The following is a 7,954-nucleotide window of genomic DNA, read 5'->3' on the forward strand; positions in this document are numbered from 1 at the left end:
GTATCATTACTCTACAATTACATGAGGAACATTATGTTTACTAGACTCCCCCCATCACCAAGTTCCCCCCATATTCCCCATTGCAGTCATAGTCCATCAGTGTAGTAAGATGTTGTAGAATCACTACTTGTCTTCTCTGTGTTGTACAGCCCTCCCCATGCCCCAACCACATTATTCATGCTAATCATAATGCCCCCTTTCTTTTTCAAATCTACATTTTTAATGGAACTAGATAAATAAATAGGGTAAAGTAGAATTAAGGAGTGTACAGCCCCAACATATGAGAAATGAGCTATGGGCTGTGATTTTGATGATGTAAACTATCATATGAGAAGGGGTAGACTATTAAAATATACCCAAGAAGAGCAATTTAAGAAAATATCAAGTATGTTCAAAGGATCTGAAGAAGAAGAAGAAATAGCTAAAGAGAGCTTTTGGACTTTGAAGGTGTGTTTTTATATTGATTCTTCTCCTGCAGAAAAATATACCATTGTAGTACTCATTTAGAAATGTAGTACTCATGTAGAAATCAGTACTTATTTTGATTTTGTGAAGCATCGTGAGATTAATCTGGCTCCTTTCTGCCCAACCCAGGCCCAGAGTGGTGAGGGTGGTGGGCTACTGCTTCAACACCTCACTCCAAAATTTCTACAGAACTCACTCAAAGAATGGTTAGATGAAGTAATTATCAGTAAAAGCTGTCAATGTGCACATTTTTCAAGAAGCAGCATAACCCTGCATTCATGAGTCGCTCGCCTAACTTCTCCCTCATCTTCTCTCACAATCTGAGATGTTGGGGATACTTAAAACATCTTGTTGTGGGGATTTCACAAACATTGCGAAGTGGTGGGAAAAAAAACATGGATGTAGGAGTAAAATCTTGGCTCCAGGAGTTTGCAGGTATATGACCTTGGTGAGTTATGTTGCCACTTTTACCGTGAATTTCCTGAAATGTAAAGTGGGGAAACTAATTCTTCCTATGGTGATTGTGAAAATAAATACAGCTTCCATCTCATATCAGGAACAGAATGGATGGTCAGGTTTTTTGTTTTCTGGTTTCTGTTTTCATGGACGTGCTGAGAGACTAAATTATATTAACTAAAATTGACTCAGTGTTTACCACATAATAGGACTTGATAAATGTTACTGAAATAAATGGAAGAACGCATGAACAATGAATAAAAGAAATGTAGAAGAATGTTTCTAACAGTTTGTCGTGGAATTCTCTCTTCAATCAATTCTGTTTTTGCCTTAATTGCTTATGCAGCAAAGCGGCCTTACCCAGATGATGGACTTTCATAACTCCTTTGTAAGCTTTTATGTGGCTTTCAAATAGTTGAAGTTTCCTAAGCACACCTTAGATTTTTTGGATGACCACTGTTTTATAATGGCTTTCAAATGATGTTCTAAAATGTTTCACTGAATTTTATTTACTACCTTGTAGGTATTCCTTAAATATGACACTGACTACTATTAAAATTAAGGAAAAGTTCCAATAAAAATAAGTCCTTTACTCAAGGATTACAAGTGTTGCTAGGCCACAGGTTTACTCGAGGTTTATAAATGTTCTTGTCTCATATATGACAAAAATGATGAGACATTTTTATTATAATGTAAAAGATGTATATGTAAGTGATATAGGTACCACAGCAATTTAAAGCAAGTCTTGGTGCCTTCTTTTGTACATGAAATTTGCTATGGTGCCATATCAACATTAAGGAATGCTGTGTCTGTGGAGAACACTTTTATACAGTGATCAGGAGACTGATGTGTCCCTGGGGAGACTGGAAAACAGGAGACATTCTACCAGAGTCATTCTATAACATACATGTAAGCAAAGAAAATGCACTAACCCTAATAAGCAACCCACTGATATACACACAAAATAATTCAAGCTTCCTTCATTAAAAATTTCCAGAAGTGTATATATTCTTTTAAAAATAGCTCAGGAGCTCCACCATTAAAACTGCGCTCACTTCCACTTCGGCTCTGTTGTCAATGCTGTGCCTGAGGCAGCTGCCAGAAATCACACAGATGTAACAGCTGTCACAGAAAGCGGAGGACTTTGGGAGCCCAAAACACCAGAGAGTCTACCTTTTAGATGGAATGCCAACTCAGACCAGGGCATGTGACTTAAACACTGGTGGGTCCGATAGGGATGTCTGTGAATGGGGGTATCTGTCTGTGAATGGGGGTATATGTGTGCACAACGGTATGTGTGCACATGCACATTTTGCTAGTCAGTAAGCATTTGATTGACACTTATTGTCACGATTAACTTTGCTATGCACCTTTGGATATATACTTGAATCAAAAACTGTTTCCAGTGTGTTAAACTAACATATGAAGCCCTGATGTACGATTTTTTTTTTGAAAGACACAAAGATTTTATAAATCTGCGAAGTCCAGAAAGACTGAAGGCAAAGTTGGCACAGTTAAAGGAAACCAAAAAGATGGTATCAGTAATACAAATAAGAGGGTATATATGAAGTGAGAGGCATATTTTTAAAATAAATATTCTCTATATAAAACAAAGCATGCTTCAAACGAATATAAAATATTTACTACACAAAAAGTAATAACTGACAAACCACCAACTTGTTAAACTTAGAAAAAGTACTAACTCATTTCATAACTAAAAAAAAAAAACTTATTTTGTAATTCAAGCAAATTACTTCCAAGTTATAAATGTTACAAAATTTGGGGTTAAAAATGTTACTCATTGCTACTCCCAATTTATTTTGTTATGCAATGACAAAAGCAAAATACCTTTGGAATGTTCCAGGTACTTAAATGAAATAATGTGTGTAACATACGTTTATTAAAAAAAACTTTTACATCAATAATAGGTCAACATACATATCAAAGTCCCTCTTAGGATAAACAGGAAATACTAGTACTAGTGCCACATGGAACTCAATACCTGTCAATTCACATACAACACAATAACCAATCTCACTAGTATAATATGTAAAAATCATGGTTACTCACTGTCTCCTTGTATGACTGAATACGCCAACATTCTCATCACCTGACTATCAATTTCATGATCTCATATTCTTTTCTAAACTTGTCTCCAGGTTGGAATAGCCCTATGTGGGACATGTAGAAGTGGCTCAGAGCCTATTAGTTCTATCTTTTTGGTCGTTCTTTCCAACCTTTGGTAGGTTTGTAAAGCCTAGAGGGATCTCTACTAACATTGTTTCCAACCTTTTCTTTTAATTTTGCCAGTCTCCTTTGTTTTTCTGCCTTTTCATCTTCCTTGGACTGTTTATCCAGAAATTTCAGTTCAAGTTTATGTAAACCTCTTGCTTGAAACCTGGAAATTTCATCAGCAGCAGTTTTCCTTTTTTCTGCCTTTTCCTTTATTTCCTTTTCAAGTCTCAAAAATTCTCCCTGTTCTTTCTTCTGCTGGGTGTAAATTTCTAGCAGCAATTTTAGTTTAAACTGGCATTGGCATGCTTTCTGCTGCTTTTTTCTCTTTCTCTTCTTCTTCTTTCAACCAGGAAGCATATTTCATTGACATTTCTAGACTTTCCTGTTTTTTCCAAGCTTCAACTGCCAATTTCTGCTTCTTTCTTTGTTCTTCCTTTTGCCTTTGATTATCTACTTAAACTTATTAAACTTATGAAGAAGCAAGCATAGGTGTGTTCTCAGCCTTTTGCTTTGACTTGAAAATTTCCTCCTTTTTTTGCTGTTTTTGGGTTTTCCAACTCTGAATAGACTCTTTTTTCCTTTCTTCTAGGGCCAGGAGATTGCATGCTGTTGAATTTCATTCTGGGTTCTTCCAGGAAGGTGTCCTAGAACTTCTCCCATAAATGTTGGCTTCCTTTTATGTTTGTTCCTCACCCTTACAAAATTCTGGTGATCATAATCATCCCAGCCGCCTTGTCACCCTCCTGTTTACTGAAGGAATTTTTCAAAATCTACCACTTCTTCTGGAAAAGAACTTGATGTTACTTTGCCAGCAGGAATTTTGCTTGACTTTGCTCTGAAAGTTTTCTCTGTTCCTGAATTACACAAAGCCCATGTGTCAGTTTTTTTGATATGACATTCAACTCATGATTAGTTGTTTTCTCTTCTTTCACAAGCTCTTCATATATCAACCTCTGCTCTTCCTTAAAAGTGTTAATTGCACTTTCAATTTCTTCCATCATTTCTCTGAGCTTTTCAACAAAATCACGTGTAGGCTTTACATCTTTTAACTGATGCTGAAGTTTCTTTACATTGTTATGTATTTTGGCCAATTGTTGCTGGATTTTTGCTCTTTCTGTTTTCCTGCTGTTAATCAATTTATTTTCCAATTCTTCCAACATACTATGCTCCATTCTGAAGTCACTTTTTTGGTTGTAGAAGTGACTGTGTTTACCTTTCTATGTTAGTAACTGTGTTGCAGCACCAGTGCTGCTCCCACACTGGTCCTGGTAGCCATGCCTGCCCCTGCCACAGGCCTGGCTACTGCGGTGGCAGCAGCCACCACCACGACAGTCATCAGGGCTGCCATGTTTCCCCTCCGAGCGGCTCGGGCTGCAGCGGCCACCCCGGCCTGGGGTTTCTGGCCGCAGGAGCTCCAGGCTCTGCCCCTGGTGTATGATTTTTACAGCTAGAGTTGGGGCTGTGTAAGAAGGCTACTACAAGATTCATCTCTTGGTCATAGAATGACCTGGTTTTCTAATTTAGAAAATAATCTCATATGTTGGGGAACTAAAATAATATGGTCATTAGAGCACAGACATAGAGGCCAAGCATCAAGTCAGCAAGTTGACATAATGTGTTACAAACTATTCATGTATTATGTTTTCAATTATTTTAAAAGAGTTACTTGATCAAAATGGAAAGGTTTTTTTAGGTAAACTCTTACATTCATAGCATTTATAACTGCAAGTAAATTTGGTGGTTATCTCCAATATCTGCTACATCCTCTCCTTTCTGTGCTCATTCATCCATTTGTCATAGGAGCAAAACAACTGTTCTCTGATTTTCTAGAATTCATGGGAATAATTTGATACTAATAACTCATAAAAAGTTTTTGATATACCTTTCTTTTCCACTAAAGCCTATCAAAATAAGAACAATATTTTCCTTGATTTGGTGTTTAGAAATCTTAAATCTTTGAACATGATTTGATAATTCACACATCATAGGGTTGGGATGTATAAATCTGATACAGTAGCTGGCATGTGCTAAATAGCATAAACTTACGCTTACAGTTGTTCATTGTGGTTATTACTTATTTTTTTTATTTTACACACACAAAAATAGAAAATGGAGAAGCTCAAAGGTTTATTCATGGTAATGACACTAAATAGGCAAAGTCAAGACCAGAAGCAAAATATTCTGGCTCTCAATCCAGTGCTCCTTCCAAAATCCAAAAACTCCTCTATAAATACCTTCAGGAACAAGAATGTCTAACCCTAAGTGAACAACAAAAAAAACTGGTTATTGAAGTTTTGTCATTAAAGAACTAATTTGTTTCATCTATCTGAATACATTAAATTTAAGTCTGATAAAGTTATAATAACTGTATGTTAGGTGATAAAACTTATGAATAATAATACATAAAACTTGCCATTAACAAACACTAGAGTTTTAAAGTAGCCTCCATAAATAGACATTGAGAAAGTAGAGAATTTGGTGGTCCAAGCAAGGGACTATACCCATCTGTGAGTTTTTGTTTTCATCCAAAAGGCACAGTGTCCTTTTCTCCTGTTTATAATTGAACTCAGATACCACACCCCCCACCATGATCATAGTGTCCAGTTTTAATGGTTGTTTAACAATTAACTGACTGCAGGAAGGAAAAACAAGGAAAAATGTAGAAGGGAAGAGAAATAGCCCTGTCAGACTGACTTTTGTATTCACTGGTCCTACAGAGGCCATAACCAGATCACCCCAACTACAATAAAAATGCTTCATTGTTCCTATTTTCTCTGTCAGAAGGGGTTTGGCTATATCCATGAAACTATTAATAATAAACCATCTAAGATATATGAAGGATCTCTGTATTATATGTAGAACAAACAATAAGTGGTGAAAATACAGAGACAATAAATAGTATTTCGACTTGAGTTTTTGAGAGTACATCCCCAAATAAGTTTGGTAATTCCCAAAGTATCCTCCCACTGCCTCCACCATCCACAGTCCCCAAACCACCCAGATCATCTGGAAAGCAGAGCAGCTATGTTATGGTTACACAGCCTTTTGTGAGACACCTAGGAACTTAACTGCCATAAGTTCCTAACAACTGATTCAGAGTTTGAAACTGCATGCGTGTTGGCTCAAGAAGGAATCCCAGAGGGAAATGTGAGGGAGGGAAACCTGACCGCCAGTTGTACCACGTCAGCCAGACTGGCCTCTCTCATCCCTGGGGAGGCACATGTGACATCCAGAGTGTCTCCATAACTGTATGGCTTTCCTTCGAATATGAGCATACAAAATTCTGTCACTGGGATTATAAGAAAAACTGGGAAAAGAAGAGTCCACCAGTCATCTGTGTCTTAAGTCATAGAGTCATGTGCACTGAAGTACAGTCACAAAGAGCTGAAGCAGGATCACAGAGTCATGTAACAACAGAGCTCAGTGGCACAAAAGTATTTTAAGCAGAGAGGTTTTGGCAAGTAGTCCAATATGAACACCATGCATAACTCTATCCTACACTAGGTGCAACAAATTTCTCCTGCCAAGACAATGAGAGCAATGAAGAATAAACATGCACAAATATAAGGACTCTTCACAGAGATGAGCTCCTATTTTAGCCTCTATATTTGCATCATTTACGACAGATCTTAAGAGGGCTCCTGTCCAAAGAACTGTGCATGTTGAGCCAATGATGACTGTTAACCTATCTCAGAAAAACAACATACAAGGTTTTATTATAACCAGAAATTTACGAATAAAAGATATATAAATTTTTTACATTTTAATAATAATAGGTTAGGCCTCTGAATTTAAGGGTTTCTCTCACCACGCACTGAGTAACAGGGCTGTAACGAGCTATAGTTCCAGTCTGGAGAATCCTGTTATTTTTGTCCTGGGCAACTCCTGAAAAAAGTTGTGCCAAGATGGCAACTGTTTTGGATGAAACATTTACAACTGGAAAAAGATCAAAGTCAACACCTTGAATGGAGCCCAGAATCTGATTGGTAACTGATCTGGATATAATTCACAGGTGTTACATGCTCCCTGCTTTTGGCACTTCCATCTGTTTTGCATCATTCTGACTCTGAATAGTTAGCACTTTAATCAGTTCATGCTAATCCAATATTCCAAATAGGACAGACACTGAGATCATAGGACTGAACTATTTGGCTTAAACAAACAAGACCATCACGTTTAGGGAATACATGCCTGAGTGGATATATCTGTATGATAATATGCAGAAATTGTCTTAGCCTTTTGACTTTTTTACAATGAAAAAATTTTGTACATCATACATGCAACATTACCTTTCAATCCCGGTGTTACAGAGCCTTGCCCCCAGATAGAATCTGTCTTCCAAATGGTAATCTGTGTTGTGTTTGAACCCAGGCCTAATTCATGTTTCAGGAAATCAAGGTTATAAAAAGATATTATCACTGCCCTTACGGGTGTGGAGTCTACTGTAGGATAAGAATGTGGAAAAAGATAGCGCATATATTCAAACCTATAAATATATGCAAGATAAAAGGTAATTGCTAATGTAGACCATCAGACAAAAAGTTATGGTGGTTCAAAGGAAAGAGAAAGGCTATAACATTGGTCTGGGAAAAGTGAAATGAAGATAGATTACATGTAAGAGGTTGTATTTAGCAGGGTCTTGAATGAGGGGTGATCATTTCAAGAGGTGGTAACTTTTTTAGAAGAGGTAATTTTTGTTTTAAAAGATAGAACTTTGGGAATGAAAATCTATTCTGAGGGAAGAACACAGATACACACACAATGTAAATCTATGATAGGTTTATGAACTAGAAACCTA

The 7,954-nt window shown here is 36.9% G+C and overlaps 1 pseudogene; it reads right to left on the reverse strand.

The window, feature by feature from the left end:
• Positions 1–2,878: 2,878 nt before the first annotated feature.
• On the reverse strand, positions 2,879–4,504 carry LOC118928573 (coiled-coil domain-containing protein 112-like; annotated as a pseudogene).
• Between the last annotated feature and the right edge of the window lie 3,450 nt (positions 4,505–7,954).

The sequence above is a fragment of the Manis pentadactyla genome, chromosome X, assembly GCF_030020395.1.
Source record: "Manis pentadactyla isolate mManPen7 chromosome X, mManPen7.hap1, whole genome shotgun sequence".
In the NCBI taxonomy this organism is placed as follows: Eukaryota; Metazoa; Chordata; class Mammalia; order Pholidota; family Manidae; genus Manis; species Manis pentadactyla.